The following is a 20,527-nucleotide window of genomic DNA, read 5'->3' as shown; positions in this document are numbered from 1 at the left end:
GGTCCGGGAGCGGAGGGTGTCGGGGGGCCGGGGGTGGGTGGGGGCTGGGCCCAGTTGACGAGTGTGTTGTAGGGTTGCCAGGTGTCTGGTATTTTTGCCTCCTGCAAGGGAAAAAAAATCAAAAAATACCAGACATTTTAGGTGTCCGGTATTTTCTGAATTTTTTTACCGGACAGGAGGCAAAAATACCGGACTGTCCGGATCAATACCGGACACCTGGCAACCCTATCGACACATCCCTACCTTTGTGACAAGAACAGCTGAATGCTGAACATTATCTGGTCCTCATTAATATGCCCAAGAGAGGAGAGATTTAGTTATTTCCCCCTTGTACATGTCATAATTCTCTTCTACTCCCTCCTCCCCAGCCTCCTTATTGTCATTCATTTTCATTACAGGCTTTGGAAATTGTGAGAATGATGGCACTGAGCTCTGAGACTCTCACAGGCCCTTAGAAGCTAAGATAAAAACCCTGGACTGAAAGCAAAAAGCTGACACTTGTAAATTTCCAGTTGACAAAGGTTTTATCATGCAAACCCTGTTTACTCAGTGCCAATATTGTTTACTCAGAAAAGGCACCCCAATGACTCTGTAAGGGAGGACAGCTTACACAGGTTCAGGTGCAATGTGAACTCAATGTCTAGAAGTCACAGAGAAGTAGCCATGTTAGTCTGTAACTGAAAAAAATTAAAAAACAACAAAAGATCCTGAAGCACCTTAGGGTAGGTCTAGACTACAGGCTTTTTCCAACAGAGGCTTTGTGGACAGTATGTGTCAACAAAGCCTTTGTCGAAAAAGAACGTCTAGACTACAGCCAGTTCTGTCTACAAAGCAAGCCACTTTTTTGACAGCGAGTCTAGATGCTCTCTTTTGAAAAAGCACAGTGTGGATGCAATATCGCCTTTTTTCGACATAACTCTGTAGAATGAGGTTTACCGCACTCGACAAAACTGCTGTGTTCTGTCGACTTACTGTTGACAGAACTTGGCGGTAGTGTAGATGCAGGTATATTTTTGTTGACAAACGTCCACTCTTGTCTAGACTACAGGGTTTTGTCAACACATCCTTAGGGTATGGCTACACTAGTTCGAACTAGTCCTCATTGCAGGAAGAGTAACGGTAGTACAAATTAAGAGTGTTAATTCAAACTACCTAGCCCATGCCGTGTATAGCCATGGGCAGGTAGTTCGAGCTACCGGGCATTTAAAAATGGTGGCGCCCGGGAACATGCAAATGAAGTCCGGGATATTTAAATCCTGGGCTTCATTTGCAAGTTCGAATGACTACATTAGCCACCCTAGTTCGAACTAGGGTGGCTAGTGTAGCCATACCCTTATAGACTAACACAAAATGTAGATGGTATCATGAGCTTCATGGGCACAGCCCACTTCTTCAGATGAATGGAGCAAGGAGTCCACGGGTACAAATAAATAGAAAAATTTGTACCTCTTCAGATGAATGGAGCAAGGGATCCAGAGGTACAAATTTTTCTATTTATTTGTACCCATGAACTCCTTGCAGAGAAGTCAGCTGGCCCCAATTTGCCTGAGCCAGCTCCCTCCCAGCTGCACCTAATTGTGCTGCAGTTCTCTGCTTCTCTCACGGGGTTTTTCCCTTTGGGGCTGCCTTTTCCCTTCTCTGCGCTCTGGCTCAGTGGGTGCCATTCCCCTGCCCCACTGTAACTTCTGGGAAGGAGGAGAGGCAACAGGGTACAGAAGCTTCTCTGCCCCTTCTCCCCCAGCTCCTGCACCAGCCGGAGCCCTCCCCGCCCAGCCGCCCTCCTGCCTGCTGAGGCCTGCTCCCTTGGACACTGCTTCAGCCGCTGCTGCTTCTCACCACCACCACCACCAGCTGCTGCTGCTGCCTGAGGGGAGAAGGGGAGCCTGCCGGCTGCCCTCCCTCTCCCCCCCTCCACTGCTCCGGAGAAGGAGGACCCCACCAGCACCACCATCCAGAGGCCTGCCCCACCTGGCTGCTGCCCGCCCACTGTTGCTGACCACCTGCACCCCGCCGAGGGAGACGAGGACCACCTATTGGACTGTGGAGGGGGGTTGTTTGCAAAAACTGAGCTTTTTACCTGCTCCTGGGGTGGTGGTGGACAGAGACACCAAGAGGAGGGCTGGGGGAGAGGTGTAGAGCCCTCCCCCAGTCCAGCTGCCCCCCCAATACCACCCCCGGGAGGGGGGGTACTCGGTGGTTTTCATGCAGGAGACCCACACAACTCCAGCCGTCGAGGTTGGAGTGGGGGGACGGGGTGTATTTTAGCCACCTCAGTGCTCGCTCGGCCGGGGTGGTCACCCTGTTCTCCCCTGCCCTACGGCCCGAGGTGCTGGGGACTGCCGAGGTTGTCCCGGGCCGCCTGCTGCACATCCAGGCCCGCGTGGAGGGGCAGACATTGAACCTGGTCAACGTCTACGCCCCGAACGCGGGCCCGGACCAGGTCACCTTTTATTGGCAGGCGGACACCTTCCTCGTCACTTTGTATCCTCACGAGTGCCTGGTCCTGGGCGGGGACTTTAACACCACCCTCGATGACCGGGACCATGTAGGACTCGCGAACTGCCAGGCCGCGGCAGACGTCCTCAGGGAGATCGTGGAACATCACTCCCTGGTGGACGTCTGGCGGGACCACCACCCGGACAACAGTACCACCTTCACTTACGTCTGGGTGGGGAACGAGCGGTCGAGCCACTCCCGGTTGGATCGCATCTACCTTTTGCGATTCCATCTGGCACGAGCCCACTCCTCCAGCGTCCGGCCGGCCCCGTTCACGGACCACCATCTGGTGGCCGTGAAAGCCTCTCTGACATCGGAGAGGCTGGGGCCGGCCTACTGGCACTTCAACAATAGCCTGCTGGAGGATGTGGGCTTCCGGGAGTTCTGGCAGGCCTGGCGGGGGCAGTGGCCCGCCTTTCCCTCGCCGCGGCGATGGTGTGATGTGGGGAAGGTGCGCGCCCGGCTCTTCTGCTGCATCTACTCCCGGGGCGCCAGCCGGCGGAGGGATGCGGCGATAGAGCAGTTGGAACGGGAGGCTTTGAAGCTGGAGGGGCGCCTGGCGTCCGCCCCCAAGGATCCACTCCTCCGCGAGGCATTCCGGGAGAAGCGGGAGGAGCTCCAGGCCCTGGAAGATCACAGGGCCTGGGGCGCTTTTGTTCGATCTCGCATCCACCTCCTTCGGGAGATGGATCGCGGCTCCTGTTTCTTCTATGCCCTGGAGAAAAGGAGGGGGGCTAAAAAGCACGTCACCTGCCTCTTGGCAGAGGACGGCGCCCCCCTCACGGATCCGGCGGAGATGCGCGGAAGGGCCAGGCCCTTCTACGCCAGTTTGTTCTCCCAGGATCCGACCAAAGCCAACGCCTGCAGGGCGCTCTGGACCGAGCTCCCGACGGTCAGCGCGGGTGACCGAGACCGGCTGGAGCTGCCTCTCACTCTGGCCGAGTTCTCAGAAGCCCTCCGTCTCATGCCCAACAACAAAACCCCGGGCATGGACGGGCTGACCGTGGAGTTCTACCGCGTGTTCTGGGACATCCTCGGCCCAGACCTCGTCACCGTCTGGGCCAAGTCCTTGGAGAGCGGGGTCCTCCCTCTGTCGTGCAGGCGAGCGGTGCTCGCCTTTCTGCCGAAGAAGGGGGACCTCCGCGACCTACGGAATTGGCGTCCCGTCTCGCTCCTCAGCACAGACTACAAGATCGTAGCGAAAGCCATCTCGCTGTGACTGCGGTCAGTGCTGGCGGACGTGATCCATCCCGACCAGACCTACACCATCCCGGGCCGTAGTATATTTGATAACTTGTATTTGGTCCGGGATCTCTTGGAGCTCGGACGTAGGGATGGCTTGTCATTCGCCCTCCTGTCCCTGGACCAGGAGAAGGCGTTCGACAGGCTGGACCACGGGTATCTCCTGGGCACCCTGCAGGCCTTCGGCTTCGGGCCCCGGTTTGTGGGTTTTCTCCGGGTGCTGTATGCCCTCACGGAGTGTCTGGTCAGGCTCAACTGGATCCTGACCGAGCCGATCAGCTTCGGACGGGGGATACGTCAGGGGTGTCCATTGTCGGGCCAGCTGTACGCTCTGGCAATCGAGCCCTTCCTCTGTCTCCTCCGTAGGAGGTTGACGGGGTTGGTGCTTCGGGAGCCGGAGCTGTGGCTGGTCCTGTCGGCGTACGCCGATGACGTGCTCCTCGCGGTCCAGGACCCGGGCGACCTGGCTTTGCCCGCCCACCTTCCCATGATTTCAAATAGGCCCTCTCTGCAGCAGCTCCCTGGCCTGACCCTGTCACACTGTATATTAATTAATGAGTTGTTACTTTGCAATGGGCGGAGATATTATGTAATCTTTAGTAGTTCTATTGGCTTATGTGCTCACTTCGTCTTGCTGCTAGACCTATCAAATCATTTTTCCTCTGTCCACCTGCTGACTATATAACCTATTGTATTGTGTTAATTAACCAGTGTTCACCAGGGTAACGCCTGCGTGTCACTCCATCAGCTGGTGTATAATAAATCCTCCGCTTGTTTTCACCTGCATCCAGAGTGTCTTGGATTATTTCCAACACAAGGGATAATTTAACAAGGTGCATGACTTTAAATGTTTATTTAATATGAAGTCAATAAAAAGGAAATTTATACTGAAAAATTTTCAGTAGCCAATGTCCTCTGTTTATAGTCCTCTCCCAGACCCTATCCCAGCAGGGCTTCCTCCTCAATTAAATCTTGCTCTCCTTTCAGGGCACTTTGCTAATTGACCTTTTTTGAGCTTGTGTAGTATACACACTCTATTGCACACCTAGACAACAGTGTATTGAATATTTCTATCCATTGACAGTGTGTCTCAGGGCTATATTTTATTTTGTATCAGAAGTGAAGTCAATTCAGTATAATTTTAGACAATTCTTTTTATTACAGATAAATAGCCAACTTAGAAAATGTAGTTATATGGGCTGTTGGAATGCTTGTTCTGCACACAAGACATATAAATCGGAGCTAAAACTCTCTCATGAATCAAGTGCAGATTTCCTTTAATTGCCTGATTTGATCCACTTATAAGCATTCTTCAAAGCTTGAATGTCTATTCATAAAAATAATGTATAAGAAAGGTAACAAATAATATTCTTTGTTTTATGCCAGAGGGCGCAGTTACTTGATTGTATTATTTCAAGCGATCAACTCAACTACAAGAATTCTTATTTTTCTTCAAAGTAAAGAATTGTGTATTAGCATGGAAAGGTTATCAAAGTAATTTGTGTAAAGTCTAAGCACACTCTGGATGGGTTTAATTTCTGCAGTTTTAAATTTTGAAAAAAGCAAGCAGACAAGAAAACAAAGGACATTTAAAACCTGTTCTGAAACTCCTTGAAGTTAATGAAAATCTTTCCATTAACTTCATTGGACTTTGGATCTGGTTCTTAAATCTGTCATTTTAAATAAATTGTTTTTAAGTAAATTATTTAACTAAAAAGCATGATGTATTATGGTATTTACTTCATTGTATGTCCTCTAACAAAGAGATTCAAAGTATTCAGAGAAATATATTTTCTCTACCTTTATCTATATATATATCAAGAACTGATAAAGGTCCTCATAGGGCAAGAACTTTCATGGTCCTCTTTTATTTAAAACGGATATTGAGTAACATTTCTATACATTATGCAACCATTTACCTTGATGGTTCTGAGCTACAGACAACTGCTGTCTGATCACTAACTCTGTGTTCTTAGTTGCAAAGCCTCTGGTTGAACAGGTCTGTATTTTGTATTATGAATGCAATAAGCACAATTGTTTCAAATAAACACTAGTTACAAAGATGATTGAATTAAGTCAGATAAAAAAAACCCTCAATTTATTTTGTTCCATAGTTATTACTGTGCTATTAAATCTCCACTCTTCACACCGGAAGGTCTATTTGGATCACAAAAACAGCTAAAGCTGCCAGACAAAAAGAGGGCAGAGGGATGTTTGAATTATATATGAAACAGAGCATGGCTCATCTCACTTCAGAGCCACTAGGAAACCAGCAAAACAAATGACACATAATTTAGTTTCTTGTCTATAAGAAACACTACAATATTGTGCAGAAGTGGTTTGCTTTTACACCCCCACCCAAACCTCTACTGTACTGCCCCTCCTAGTGAGCTCAGCCCAGACATACTGTCTGTGCCCTGGGGGATGGGATGGGCCAGGGGAGGGAAGGTGCTGGTTGTGGGGTTTGCCCGGCTGGCAGGTGGTGCCCATGGGGCTGGCTGGCATGAAGAGTGCCAACTAAATATAGCACCATAGGCAGCCTGACTCCACTCCCAGCACATGAGATAGCCGCCCACCATGCTGTACCGCTCCAGGAGCAGTAGGGGCCAGGGCTGCATGGTGACTTCTAGGGCAGGGGTTCCCAAACTTTTTGACACGGGGACCAGTAAATCCATTCACGAGCTTTCGGAGGACCGCTAACATTCATTTGCATATTTGCATATTCATTAAGCAAATGATGAATATGCAAATACATTGGTTTTGGTCCTCCCAAAGCCCCCAGGGCCAGCTTTAGCAAAGCTTTCGATACAGCCACCCACAAGTTAAGGGAATATGGATTGGAAAAATGGACTGTAATCCTATAAAACCCTGCACCACCACACTCTGTATTGAAAAGGGGCTCATTTATTTTCAGAAAGCTGATACCATCTTTGGAATTTTTTGTCCATATTCTCATTCCGAATGGTGAATGCACCAGGTTCTTTCCATTCTGACACATTGTAATGCCTTTAAACCTTACTGTCAGCAGTGGGGATATTTAAAGGGCCCTGCTTTTACATTTTTATTCAGGATCTGCGTGCGCCCTGAACTGTCCCGCTCCCCACTGGTCGATTCTCTCTGCCCTCCCCCCGTCCAGCCCTGGGCCAGCCCCGCTGTCCCCACCAGCCGATTCTCTACCGATCTCTCCTGGCAAGCCCTGCTGCCCCTGCCAGCCCTGCTTCCACCGGCCAGTTCCCCAGCCAGCCTCGCGATCTCCCCCGGCCAGCCTCACTGCCCCCGCCAGCCGGTTCCCCCCGCGATCTCCCCCAGCCAGCCTCACTGCCCCCGCCAGCCGGTTCCCCCCACGATTTCCCCCAGCCAGCCTCACTGCCCCCGCCAGCCGGTTCCCCCCGCGATCTCCCCCAGCCAGCCTCACTGCCCCTGCCAGCCGGTTCCCCCCGCCATCCGGTTCCCCCCGCAATCTCCCCCGGCCAGCCTCACTGCCCCCGCCAGCCGGTTCACCCCATAATCTCCCCTGGCCAGCCTCACTGCCACTGCCACCCAGTTCTCCCCGCAATCTCCCCTGGCCAGCCCCACTGCTCCTGCCCTCCCGGCCAGCCCTGCTTCTGCCAGCTGGTTCCCCCCCACGATCTCCCCTGGCCAGCCCCACTGCCACTGCCAGCCTGTTCCCCCCGCAATCTCCCCTGGCCAGCCTCACTGCCCCCGCCAGCCGGTTCCCCCCGCAATCTCCCCTGGCCAGCCCCACTGCTCCTGCCCCCCCAGCCAGCCCTGCTTTCACTGGACGGTTCCCTTCCCTATCTCCCACAGGCAGCTCCACTGCCCCAACCCTGCTTCCCTGTGGCCTATATCCAACTCCCCTCCTCCCTCCACAGCCAGCAATAAGAGCTCACCTGGTAACCCTCACTATTCCTCTGTTGGGAGCCTGAAACATATGATTGCATCTGCCCAGCCCGGCTGAGGGCTTGGGGAACTCGGCACTGCACGGGCAGTCCAGGAGCCTGGAATACCCTGGCAGCCATGCTGAGGCCTAGTATTTTTTCCTGCGGCCCGGTTTCGGGCCGCGGCCCATAGTTTGTGAAACACTGTTCTAGGGCCCTGACTGTGGTAGTAACAATAGCACCGCAGCCTTGGCACCAGTCCCAGTGCACAGCCATGTGGCGGGTGGCTGCCCCATGTGCCAGGACTGGAGTCAGGGCCATAGTGCTATTTTTAGTACCACAGCCCAGGTTCCAGCTCTGGCATTCCCTACGTGGCTTGCCCTGGCTGCAGCTCCAGCTCCGCGAAAGGGCTGAAACTAGGGCCAAGCCCGCATGGTGACTGCCCAGCTGTTCCCGGGGTGAGGCAGTTGCCTGCCTCATTGCCCTACCCCGGAGCAACTGAGCAGCCTCTGCTAAGAATAAGCACAGGAACTCTTCTGAGGACTGCAAAATATGATTATTTCATTTGTCCTGGCATAACCCTCTCAAAACGGTCATGACATATACCACCTTCCATGGATAAAACTCACCCAGTAATGACCAGTTAAATCAAAGCCTCCAAATTAAGTTGCAAATTCATGATAAAAGTGTTGCAACATCGATGATATGTTTTGAACAGTTTGTTTGTTTGTTTGTGCAAAACAAAGTCATACTTCACCATTACCTACAGATACATGCCACTTAAATTAGCTACTTCATTTAGCTGAATGCACTTCTTTTTATACTGGAATCTGCTGGGTGGAAGGTTTAAATAATTATTTTTGTTTGATTAGCGTTCATAAAAATATTTGCTAACAAAATTAAAATCCAGTTGCCTATTCAACTACCATTTTAATACAAAGAATTTTTTTACAAAATAATTCAAATTAGTTCTGGAAAGATTAGTGGAAGGTTAATGAGTTTCTGATTCAAATGTACTATGTATGTTAATTATTCAATACAATGAATAATGTTTGAAGTTGAAATCCTAAAATTTAAAACTATTCTTTTACTTCCCTTTTGCAAGCACATTAATAAAAAATTCTATTACATATATTTCATTCCTTGAACTTTCCTATAAGTGTAATCTACACAAAATGACTTTGTCTGGTCAATGATGGGCCTCACCTGCTAGGACAGTATATTCCTTGGCAGTCAGTATGCTATCTGATCTTTTAAATTTGCCCATTCACCATTCATTTTCTTTCTGCACTACTTTTCCATCTTTTTTATTTTTCCAAGGATAGCAATGGAACAAACACCTATATTAGAAAGTAAAACCAGACTCACTATACTCCGTATTTATCTCCTGTTATTTGTTATTCCTTATCTCATCAAGCATTTTTATATTACAAAAACAGAATACAATTAATGATAAAACTATACTAATGGGCAGTACAAAAAACAACACGGTACAATGAGGTAATGCAAAGGACAGACGTTAAACACATAAATAAAAGGTTTGCAGTATTGTTGCACATATATATTTTGCTTGCAGAACATCCTGGGAAAAAAAGCTCAGACAGAATGTTTCTGTAGGTTACTACTTGTGAGAATGAATAACTGTATCAAATCCATTCTTGATTAAATGTATTCTTTCAGGCCTATATCTGCAAAAAGGTGATTTTTGATTGCTTCAGTTTTTGTCTGCATACTCATGACGTTTTAAAAGGAGCTCATTTTCAAAGGCAGGTGCTAAGCACTTCTATGAAAATCAGATCTTTTTTAGGGATCACAAATTGCGAGTGTTCAGAACATGCAGTGCCCCCAAGTCACTGGATATTTTTGAACATGTAGATCTTCTGGTTAAGCAATTTTAAATAAAGCTCCATGGCTACCGGGCATGGGAGCTGACCTCCTTGCTGGGCCCCTGGGCTATGCGGGGGGAGGGCCCGAGTCCAAGCTCCCAAAAGGAGTGGGGCTAGGCCAGAAGGGGTGGACCAGGGCACCAGCTCTCAGCACTGCCCGGACTGCGCGCACACACACACACACACACACACACACACACACACACGTGCGCGCGCACACACACACACACACACACACACACACGTGCGCGCGCACACACACACACACACACACACACACACGCGTGCGCGCGCACACACACACACACCCACACACACACACCTCAGCACTGCTTGGAGAGTGCCATGTGGCATTCTGGAGGCAATTTAAAGAGCTTGGGGCTCCAGCAACTACTGCTATCACAAGAGCAGCAGTGATGACTGGGAGCCCCTGGCCCTTTTAAATCACTGGACCCTGGGGCAATTGTCCCCTTTGCTCCCTTCCTCCCATCAGCGGACCGGCTCTGGAGGGTTGCAAGTACCTCAGGGTATGTCTACACTGCAAAGTTAATTCGAAATAACAGCCGTTATTTCGAATTGAATTTAATAGCGTCTACCCAGGTAAACCCCTGGAGCCCTTATTTTGAATTTGGTAAACCTCATTCTACAAGGAGTAATGCCAACTTTGAAATAGCTATTTCGAATTAAGTGCTGTGTAGACACTTAATTCAAAATAGGGGGCCTCCAGCCCTTCCCAGGGAGCCCTGGTGGCCACTCTAGGCACAACCAGGAAAACTTACTCTCCTCTCCCCCAGCCCCGGAGCCATTAAAGGGGTAGACCCTGGCCACAGTGCCTATGCCAGCTCCAAGCCTGCCAGCCCAGAGCCAGCAGTGGCCACCAGGGCCCCTGACCCAGTGACCCCAAAACATGAACCAGCAAGCCACTGGCAGCCAGCCTTCCACCACTCCCCAGGAGCAGTCTGCCAACTCGCAGGAGCCTGACAGGGGCTGGAGAAGGCGGGCACCTTCCTGGTCCAGGGTGGAGATCGTGGACCTTATTCAGGTTTGGAGGAGATGCCCCCAATGTCCATGATCTCCGCACTAGATGGAGGAATGCGGCCGTCTATGGCAGGATAGCTGCCAGCCTGGCCACCAAAGGCCACATGCGAACCCAGGAGCAGGTTAGCATGAAAGTCACGTTGGTCCGGAAAGTTCCCCAACCCTGCGCCCTGAGCTTCCTCTCCCCCTTCTTCTCCTTGTTTCCCCCTTCCAGCTCCCTCCTCCCAGGTTTCCCCCTCCCCTCTCCCATCGTCTCTCTTCCTCTCTCCCACCTCCTTTTCCCAGTCTCACCAGAGGTTCATTGCCCCCCCCCAGTTTTGTTCAATAAACCCAGTTTCTATTTTTGAACATACGTGTCTTTTATTTGACATCAGGAAGGGGGGCTAGGGAGGGGTAAATGGAAGGACGTGAGGGAGATATGGGGGCTCGTGCCCCCAGTGGGGAGGACCGGGGAGGCTCTGAGGTCTCCTCGGGGTGGACACTCTCCCTCAGTGCCTCCTGGATCCTGACAGCCCCCCAATGGACCCCCCTGGATGGCAGCCTGCAGCAACTGCAGCCGGGCTGATGGCAACGACCCCACGAGACGCACCGTCGTATCCAGGGGCAGCTCTGGCTCCATGTGGCTGAGTGCTGTGGTGTCCCGAGTGCGGGCATTCCAAGACAGGACTGCTTTGCTGTCCCTCATCGAGGTAGACAAGCAAGTGGGGAACCCTGAGAACTCTCTGTGTGGGGTGGGGACAGGGTCCCTTTAAGCACGGCCCTCAGTTAGCCTCAGGCAGCAGCCCCACATACTAAGTCCTAACCTGATGCCCTGCCGGCACTAGTTCCGGCCAGTCTTAACTTCGGTTCAGGGTCCACTCCATGTGGATGTGCTAATTCAAAATAGCAAAATGCTATTTCAAAATAATTTTGTGTATAGCTGTGTTATTTTGAATTAGCTTAATTCGAATTAACTATTTCGAATTAAGTTAATTCGAAATAGCACTGTAGTGTATACATACCCTTAGATACACTACAACTCAGGGCTTGTCCTCACATAGGGTATGTCTACACTACCTCGCTAGTTCGAACTAGTGGGGTAATGTAGGCATACCACACTTGCAAATGAAGCCCGGGATTTGAATTTCCCGGGGTTCATTTGCATAAGCGGGGAGCCGCCATTTTTAAAACCCCGCTGGTTCGAACCCTGTGCAGCGCGGCTACACGAGGCACGAACTAGGTAGTTCGAACTAGGCTTCCTAGTTCGAACTACCGTTACTCCTCGTGAAATGAGGAGTAACGGTAGTTCGAACTAGGAAGCCTAGTTCGAACTACCTAGTTCGTGCCCCGTGTAGCCGCGCTGCATGGGGTTCGAACCAGCGGGGTTTTAAAAATGGCGGCTCCCCACTTATGCAAATGAACCCCGGGAAATTCAAATCCCGGGCTTCATTTGCAAGTGCGGTATGCCTACATTACCCTCCTAGTTCGAACTAGGAGGGTAGTGTAGACATACCCATAGAGAGTTACAGCAATGTTAGTGAAGCCTCTACTGTGTCAATGGGAGACCTTAACCCTTCAATGTAGTGCTGTTTACACAGAGGGTTGAGTCGATGTAACATAGTCACTCAGAGTTGTAGGTTTTTTGCACCCCTAAGTTATAGAGCATAGACCTGCCCTCAGAAAGCTAAATCTTTATTGTATCTCTTTACTGAATAACAACATTACTGAATCTAACAGTGCTAAAGCTACTGCTGTATCACTATTATTCACTGGCCTGGTTTGAACCTTTACTGGTGAATAGTGGGGGGAAAAATTCTGTAAGGGGCAAGTTACAGTTGGGAATTAAAATGCAAGAAACCTATTAAAACAAGAAAAAAAAGTGTGCAAAAGTAGATAAAACATTATTGTGCTAAAGCCGTTTTCCTCCTCTTTAATGATCCATTTAGTGGACCTTTTCCCACTGAATCCCTTCAAATGAGGGTCACATTGTGGTTGGTCTATTCAAACATCTTCCAAGTCAAGCTTATTTAGGAGGGTTAAGAACTTCAAGATTTGTAGAAGCTGCACAGAGGGTGCATGATTGGCTGCTGCATGGTGTTCATCGCTATGTCATCTCCCTGCATAGCTGCACTCAGGTGAGGTTTAGGTGTGGTTGAATTATCTATAAACATATGGCCCCTCTCATTCGTCATCACCTCAGAGAAGACAGAAAAGTCACCGCTTCCCTTATTCATAATAAATTCATAATAAGGCTGGAGAAGCATCTCATAAACATCTCTTCTCTATGATGCTAGGGTTCGTTTCTTTCCTCTCCTCTCCAATGTGGAATTCACCACTAGATAGCCTACATGCCTAGAATTAGCTGCCCAGGAAATAATTTTAAATGGCCAGATCTGATTGCTGATGAGACTAGATTTTGCTGTCACCGTATTTCCTTTAAAATACTTAGGGATTCATTAGAAAATGTGTCAGCATCGATATCTAACTCTATTAATTGATCTAAGGTGAAAGCATCCACTTACCAGAGTGTGGCTTTTGAAGGAAGAGCTGGGAAGAATCAGGTTTCCAATTTGCTCTCTATTGGTTTTCTTCCAGAACATTCTCTGCCCTGATCCTCACTGAATACATACAGTAGCAGTGTTTCTGCCTTTGTAATAGAAAAGAGAAGATGGGAAATAAGGGGGTGGAGTATCGTACTTTTTGTAAATATAATATGCCCCTCATCTAAGATTATCTGTGATATTGACTCCCATGAATGCCAGGAATTCAATCAAAGGAGGCTGTTATCGGAGACGCCAACAGGAAACAAAACCATAATAAAGATAAGGCTCCTTGAGGAAACAATGGGGAAGCTATTGATTGAGGATGCCCTCAGCTTGTCGCAAGGGGATTAAGAGACTTTTATTCTTCTCAAATCAACATTTAGGAGGATCCTAAACCTCAAAAATAACAGTGTCAGGAAGTCTCAGAGGGGTAGCCATGTTAGTCTGTAAGTAAACAAACTTTAAAAACAACAATGGTCTACACTGTACCCTTAGCTCGAAATAAGCTACACAAATTGCATCGCTTATTTCAAGTTAATTTTGCAATAGCTTATTTTGAAATTTGGTGCTGTGTACACAGTGTCAATTTTTGAAATAGAGAGCTTTTCCAAAATGTCCCTTAATCCTCGTGGAACAAAGTTTACAGGGACGTCGGAATATCCGCCCATTCTTTTGAAAGCTATTTTGAAATAATGAGTTTGCTGTCAAGATGCTGAAAATGCTATTTTGGGATACTGGAAGTATCCCAAAATAGCACTGCTGTTTAGATGCATCCTTAGAGACTAATCACCAATATATAGATAGTATCATGGGCTTTTGTGGGCACAAACCCCTTCTTCAGATGACAAAGATGAAGGAAAGGGAGGCCAAGTGAATTGTCAGAAGAAACTGACATCCAGATTGACAGGCACACAGGGACTGCAGCAAGCAGGCTGGTCCGCTCCCCCACAGATGAGAAAAAGCTAGACCTTCCTTAGCTATGGATAGAGAAGTTAAGCTTTGGAAGAAACTAAGCATTCAGGAAAATGGGTTAACACTACAGATCCCTAAACACTGTGTTTCCTTTGACAATTCTGTATTACTTTTCTAGAATTACTTTAGTCAACTCCTGCCACAGGTCCCTGGAGAAAAAGAGCCAAACACAGTTGGGCCAATCAGGTTAACATGGTGTTCCTGCAAAGAGAGCACTTAGGAGGAACTAAAATGGGTCTAAGGCATGGCTCACCTGCTACTCATGACCAGCATTCCTGCTAAGATTCTGAAACCATGAGCTGAGTGAGTGTTGGCATGTGCACCAATACTGAAGTCATGTGCGCTGGTTTGGATGTGTGCCACTGTGGCACCCAATTTATTAACCCATACATTCCCAGCTGCTGGAGCAGACCCTGCCCCACCACAGCCATGCAGCATATCACATTCCAGCCCACAGGAGCAGACCCCGCCCCCCTTCACTCTCTCCCTTCCCCGGCCATTCAATGTCCAATTTCTGGCCCCAGCCACCAGAAGAGGCTCCAAACCCCCCTCCCTCCTGGCAGCCCGAACCACTGGAGCAGCCCTCCCCTCACCACACAGCTGTGGCAGGTCCCGGTCCCCCACCCCAGCAGCTCCCTCACCATGCCGTCTTAGTCAGCCCTGAGTGCCGAAGCAGCCACCTGCCATACAAGTGCTGCTGTGTGCCTCTCCAGAGGAGATGGGCGGGGGAAGAAATTTTTGTGTGTGGCCATGCAGGTGCACACTTTTGTGGGAACTATGCCCATGACAGATGGAAAGGCTATTTAATTGCAATTCTTGGACCAACCTGGGGCCACCTGAATGTAGTGAAAGCTTTTAAATAGAGGAACATTTAACAAATGAGAGACATGTAAGATCCCCTTCCCATATTGCCTCAGAGACCAATGGGTCTCCTAAAGCAACGTAAACGGAGGCCAGTTTACAATCTGTTTTTTAAAAAATCAGCCTTTTTTTTTTGAATGCACAGAATTAGCGAGTTCCTCTCACTCCCACAAAGAAAGTGAGGATGGTGCAAGTTTGCTACTTGGTTTGTGAATGTTAAGTAAATAGAAGGCTGCTTTACAAAACAGCGTGTGTGGCTTTATGCCTATTATCTTATATCCCACATGACATGCCCTCTGTGAGATAATCCTCTCTGCCTTCTGCTAAGATTTGAGTTTAAGCAAGTGGTAAAGAAAAGGCTTAGTTAGAACAGAAAGGCATGCAGTTGAAAAAAATGTGCCTTCCCATTGCGTGTGATCAATGGCCTAGTCAGCTCAATCACAGACTTGAGTGTGCCAGAAAATATTAGTAAGAGAACTGGCAGGCAGCATCCTGAAAAGCTGACTGTAACCCTAACCCCCATATTTTTATGCAAATGTGGTTTTCAATATGAATATGCATAACTCAGAATATGCTTTATGCAAAAGGGGATTTGTGACCTATTATTGGAGAGCTTGTAATCCCCTGAATGTGTTCGTTGCATTTGTGTGCACATATCATTTCTTCATTTGAAGTTAGAAATATGTAGTATAAACCTGTTTATTAATCTAGGTGGGCTAGTGAAAGCCATTCGGGTATGTCTACACTACCCCGCTAGTTCGAACTAGCGGGGTAATGTAGGCATACCGCACTTGCAAATGAAGCCCGGGATTTGAATTTCCCGGGCTTCATTTGCATAAGCGGGAAGCCGCCATTTTTAAAACCCCGCTGGGATTCCTATTCCGAACTCGTAGAGGTGTACCAGTAGTTCGTAGAGGTGTACCGGTAGTTCGGAATAGGAATCCTAGTTTGAACTACCTAGTTCGAGCCCCGTGTAGCCGCGCTGCACGGGGTTCGAACCAGTGGGGTTTTAAAAATGGCGGCTCCCCGCTTATGCAAATGAAGCCTGGGAAATTCAAATCCCGGGCTTCATTTGCAAGTGCGGTATGCCTACATTACCCTCCTAGTTCGAACTAGGAGGGTAGTGTAGACATACCCTTAGTGATACAGGTTGAACCTCTGTGGTCTGGAATTCTGCTGGACCATGGATGTTGGGAGTCTAGGACTGCTGGGAGGTCCAGTAGGGTAGCAGGGGGTACTGTTGGACCGGGGGAGGCGGAGGGCACTGGGACTTTCACCAGGGCTCTAGAGGGACTGTTGCAGCTTGTAGAGCAGGGAGAGGGCTGTCTCAGCTTGCAGGGTCAGGAGGCTGTGGAGAGGAGCCCAGTGCAGAGACTGGTGTCCCCCCAGACCTTCCCTGACCCAGCAAACTTCCTTGTCTGGGACTGGTCAGATCCCAAGGGTGCCAGACTAGGGATGTCCAATCAGTACTTAAGGTACTTAACGGCCCGCTGCTCAAGACAAGGATCTGTGAATACACTTGTTTTCCTGCAGGCCTATGCTATAGTTGGACCTGTCAAGACATGTGGTCAGGGCCAGACCGAGCCATGCACACGCCTGGGTGCACAGCGCCACCCACACCCAGGCGCCCGGTGGATGCGTGGCCCCACCCCAGGCACGCAGAACATGCGTGGTGCTGCCCCCGCCTGGCCCAGCAGCCCCGTGCAGTGCCCCCTACAATGGGGTGCCCCGGGCAGTAGCCCGGTCGGTCCGTACCTTGGACCAGCTCTGCATGTGGTCAGATCACATGATGCAAAATGCTATTTTGAATATGGTACTTTTCCATGGGGGTGTGTAAGGACTGAAGCTGAACACAAAGGATTCTTGCCATGGGCAAATTTATAGGCAAGGAACCAAACAAAGGGGGAGTTGGAAGAAACCCACTGGGTACTGTGACAGGGTCAGGCCAGGGAGCTGCTGCAGAGAGGGGAAAAGGCAGCCCCAAAGGGAAAAACTCCTGTTAGAAAAGCAGAGAACTGCAGCACAATTAGGAGCAGTTGGGAGGGAGCTGGCTCAGGCAAATTGGGGCTAGCTGACTTCTCTGCTGTCTCTCTGAGGGCCTTTAAAAGCCTCAGCAGTTGGAGGCTAGGGGAAGAGAGTGAGAGGACGAAAGGAAGGTGGTGGAGAGGCAGAGAGGAAGAAACGGAGAGAACAAGTTGGACCAGCATTAGGTAAAGGCAGCAAGGGAGGGAGCCTGTGGGCCCCTGGCTCGGGTTCCTTACCACTGAGACCCGCCGCAAAACCCCAGTAGCGGCTTGGGGAAGAGGGGCCCTTGCCACAGTACCACCAAGATGACTGCTAGAAACATCTGAGCCTGAACAGAGGGAAGGATCAAGCCCAAGATAGGAGGCTTCCTAGCTTATGAGAAAGGATAATTAAAACTACTGTTAGGGTAAGAAATTGCATGTAACAAGTCTCTTAGCCCTGGTCTACACTAGGGCTATGTCTAGACTGGCATGATTTTCCGCAAATGCTTTTAACGGAAAAGTTTTCCGTTAAAAGCATTTGCGGAAAAGAGTGTCTAGATTGGCACGGACGCTTTTCCGCAAAAGCACTTTTTGCGGAAAAGCGTCTGTGCCAATCTAGATGTGCTTTTCCGCAAAAAAGCCCCGATCGCCATTTTTGTGATCGGGGCTTTTTTGCAGAAAACAAATCTGAGCTGTCTACACTGGCCCTTTTGCGCAAAAGTTTTGTGCAAAAGGACTTTTACCCGAATGGGAGCAGCATAGGATTTCCACAAGAAGCACTGATTTCTTACAGTAGGAAGTCAGTGCTTTTGCAGAAATTCAAGTGGCCAGTGTAGACAGCTGGCAAGTTTTTCCTCAAAAGCGGCCTAGGACTTTATTTTGAAATAACCGTCTTAGGTCGAATTTATAAGTGGAGTGTCCACACTACCAAGCCCATTATAAAGAAATAAGGGGCCACTTATTTTGAAATCTGTACTCCTGCTTTTCTCAGGGAATAACATTAATTACAAAATAACTATTTCAAATGGATGCTGTAGTGCCATTATTTTGAAATAACTACTCCCCAGAGTAATTCTAACGAATTACTCCCCAGTGCTTCCTGAGACCCTAAGTTGAGGTAGCTCATCCACATTAATGAAGTCTGCCTCAGACTAATTTCGAAGCTTCCCAGTAGTGCAGACACACTATTTCGATTTTCTAAAATTAGAAGTTAAGTCAGATTTGGTTATTTTGAAATTGTTTTTTAGGGTAGACATGGCCCTGGAGTATTAAGCTTAGCTGGTGTGTTTTGTTTTAATTTAGTTTAGTTTAGTTACGTAACTTACTTTGATCTTTTTGTCATTATTTGCAACCACTTAATCCTACTTTTTATAATTAATAAAATTAGTTTATCAAACCCAGTGTAAATAATTATCTGGGATAAACAACCCCTGTGCATATCTCTCTTCATTAATAAAGGGAGTGAACTCTATGGGCTTTCTTTGTGTACATTTTTTATATGGAGTAAGATGGATTTACATGGGGTTCTGACCACATTGGTGCTGTGTATCCAGGTGCTGTGTCAAGCTCCAGAGCTGAGCTGTTCTCAATATCTGTGGTACTCTGCCAAGAGCAGGGCTGTTACCCCAATTCTGTGCCTTTACTGAGTGAGACCAGAACTTCTGACTAAGCAGGACATGGTGCTGGGGCAACCAGGAGGGCAAGTAGGTGGACTCAGTGTTCTGATCACCTCATCAGTTGACATTCTCAAGGGGATCTCTGTGATCCAACCCATCACCCCAAGGATTTATTTTATGCCTCTTAAGGATTATTTATGGTGTGAGAAACATTTATTAGTCTTTTCTCAAATTACACTTGCCATATATCGCACTGATTACACAAAGGGTACATCTAGACTACGGAGCTTTTCCAGTATACTGGAGGTATCCCAAAAAGCTCTGTCACGTCCAAGGAATGCGTCCACTTTTCCAAAAGAAAATGTCAGAAAAGCGGACACGTTTTGTCAGCATCCCTGTAAACCTCATTTTACGAGGAAGAAGGGATGTTCTGAAAGAGGGTTTTTTCCAACATTTGTAGAATGTCCATGTAGATGGGCCAAATGTCAGAAAAGTGGAAAAAGATACGCATATTGCGAACCACAATTTGTGTATCTTTTCCCAACTTTACTTTGTAGTGTAGACATAGCCCAAGACATGCCTGGCAGATAACACAAAGAAATCCATGCAGGTATGGCAATGCTATCTTTGTACAGTACCTAGCACAGTGGAGTCCTGGTCGATGATGGGGCTTCTAGGTGCTAAATGTGTGTTTCACACCACTGCCTTGTTATTTTTCCATGTCTTCTGTTTGGTCAGTGGCCATATCATGGAGCCAACTCTATCTTCCCTACTCTATCTTCTTTTGCTCTTGAAATCACATTAATATTATGAAAACAAAGAATACATATTCTTCTGCTCTTCCACATAAGTCCTGTAAGCAACTTGACAATGTATTGTATTTGCATTAAGATCTCTCCAAAGCATGCAATAAAAACACTTTGAACAAATTCACATATGTATGTTTTCCCTTCAGAATTGGCACTTAATTGCTTGCAGGCATTTGCTTATCCAGCAAGTGAAGTAATCAACAAGAGAATTAATCTTATTATTGGATGCATGGTCAATTACCCACTAGTTAACAAGAAAAGTAGTAATATATAGCAGTAAGTTAATTAAAATTTTTGCTATTTAGAATTTCTCTAGCTTCTCAAATACTTTCATCACAGTTAAACAGCATAATTAGCTAATTAAAATGGAAACCAATTAAATCAGAGCCTGAGTTGTTTGAAATAGTCTCCCTAGCAAAACTGGTTTAGTCTTAGTAATATTGCCTTTGTCAATGATTTGCCTCACATTAGAATAAAGGTGTATCTTACATGAGCACTGGTAAGAAACTGGTCTTTATTTACTGACCTCAATTACATAACATTTGTCAGAAGTCTACAGGTCGTATACCATGGGTTGTCTCCACTGATTCCAATAGCTGTTGGAATATAATGAACAGATTTGCCTTAGTGTGCTTCAATAGCAGTGGTTCTCAAACTTTTTGGCCGGCAACCCATCCTAGTTAACACAAACCTTTCTGCGGACCACCAGCCAAGCACCCATGATGACAAAAATGAGTTCAGGAGGTCTTAGGGATATGGAGTCTGGGTGGAAGGGTGCGAGCAGGAGGAGGGTTTCAGAGGGGGGTACATGAGGGGGATAGGAGTGCGGAGTCTGGGTATGAGGGGGATGGAGGGCACTTACCTGGCTCCATGCCTCCTGCTGCTCCCAGGCAACACCCCCCTGCTACTTCCCCTGACCATGATTCTGGCCAATGGGAACAGTAGGAAAGCCTCCAGGCAAGCAGTTTTCACCAGGTGAGCAGGGAGGGAGTGCAGTAGCGCATGGAACTCCTTCCTTCCCCTGAAAGCTAGATCCAGCTTAAAAAGCTTCCCCAACCTGCAGCAAAAATCTGGCGCTTGCACTCCAACTGCATGGAGGCGGGGAGACAAGGCATGAGTCCCAAGCCCCCGGCCCACCTGCAGGACAGTTTTGGACCACTAGTGATCCTTTGACCACTAGTGATCCATGGGCCATAGTTTG

At 48.2% G+C, this 20,527-nt stretch overlaps 1 long non-coding RNA gene across 1 annotated transcript in view; it reads right to left on the bottom strand.

Annotated features, from left to right (window-relative positions):
- The window catches only part of LOC142818726 (uncharacterized), a 76,846-nt gene that overhangs the window by 19,701 nt on the left and 36,618 nt on the right, over positions 1-20,527 (bottom strand). The window contains exon 2 of the long non-coding RNA XR_012896343.1: positions 13,042-13,166. This is a non-coding gene — a long non-coding RNA (uncharacterized LOC142818726). The remainder of the gene's footprint in view (positions 1-13,041; positions 13,167-20,527) is intronic.

This window comes from Pelodiscus sinensis, chromosome 17 (genome assembly GCF_049634645.1).
Source record: "Pelodiscus sinensis isolate JC-2024 chromosome 17, ASM4963464v1, whole genome shotgun sequence".
Taxonomy (NCBI): domain Eukaryota; kingdom Metazoa; phylum Chordata; order Testudines; family Trionychidae; genus Pelodiscus; species Pelodiscus sinensis.
This window is presented reverse-complemented; position numbering and strand designations above follow the sequence as displayed.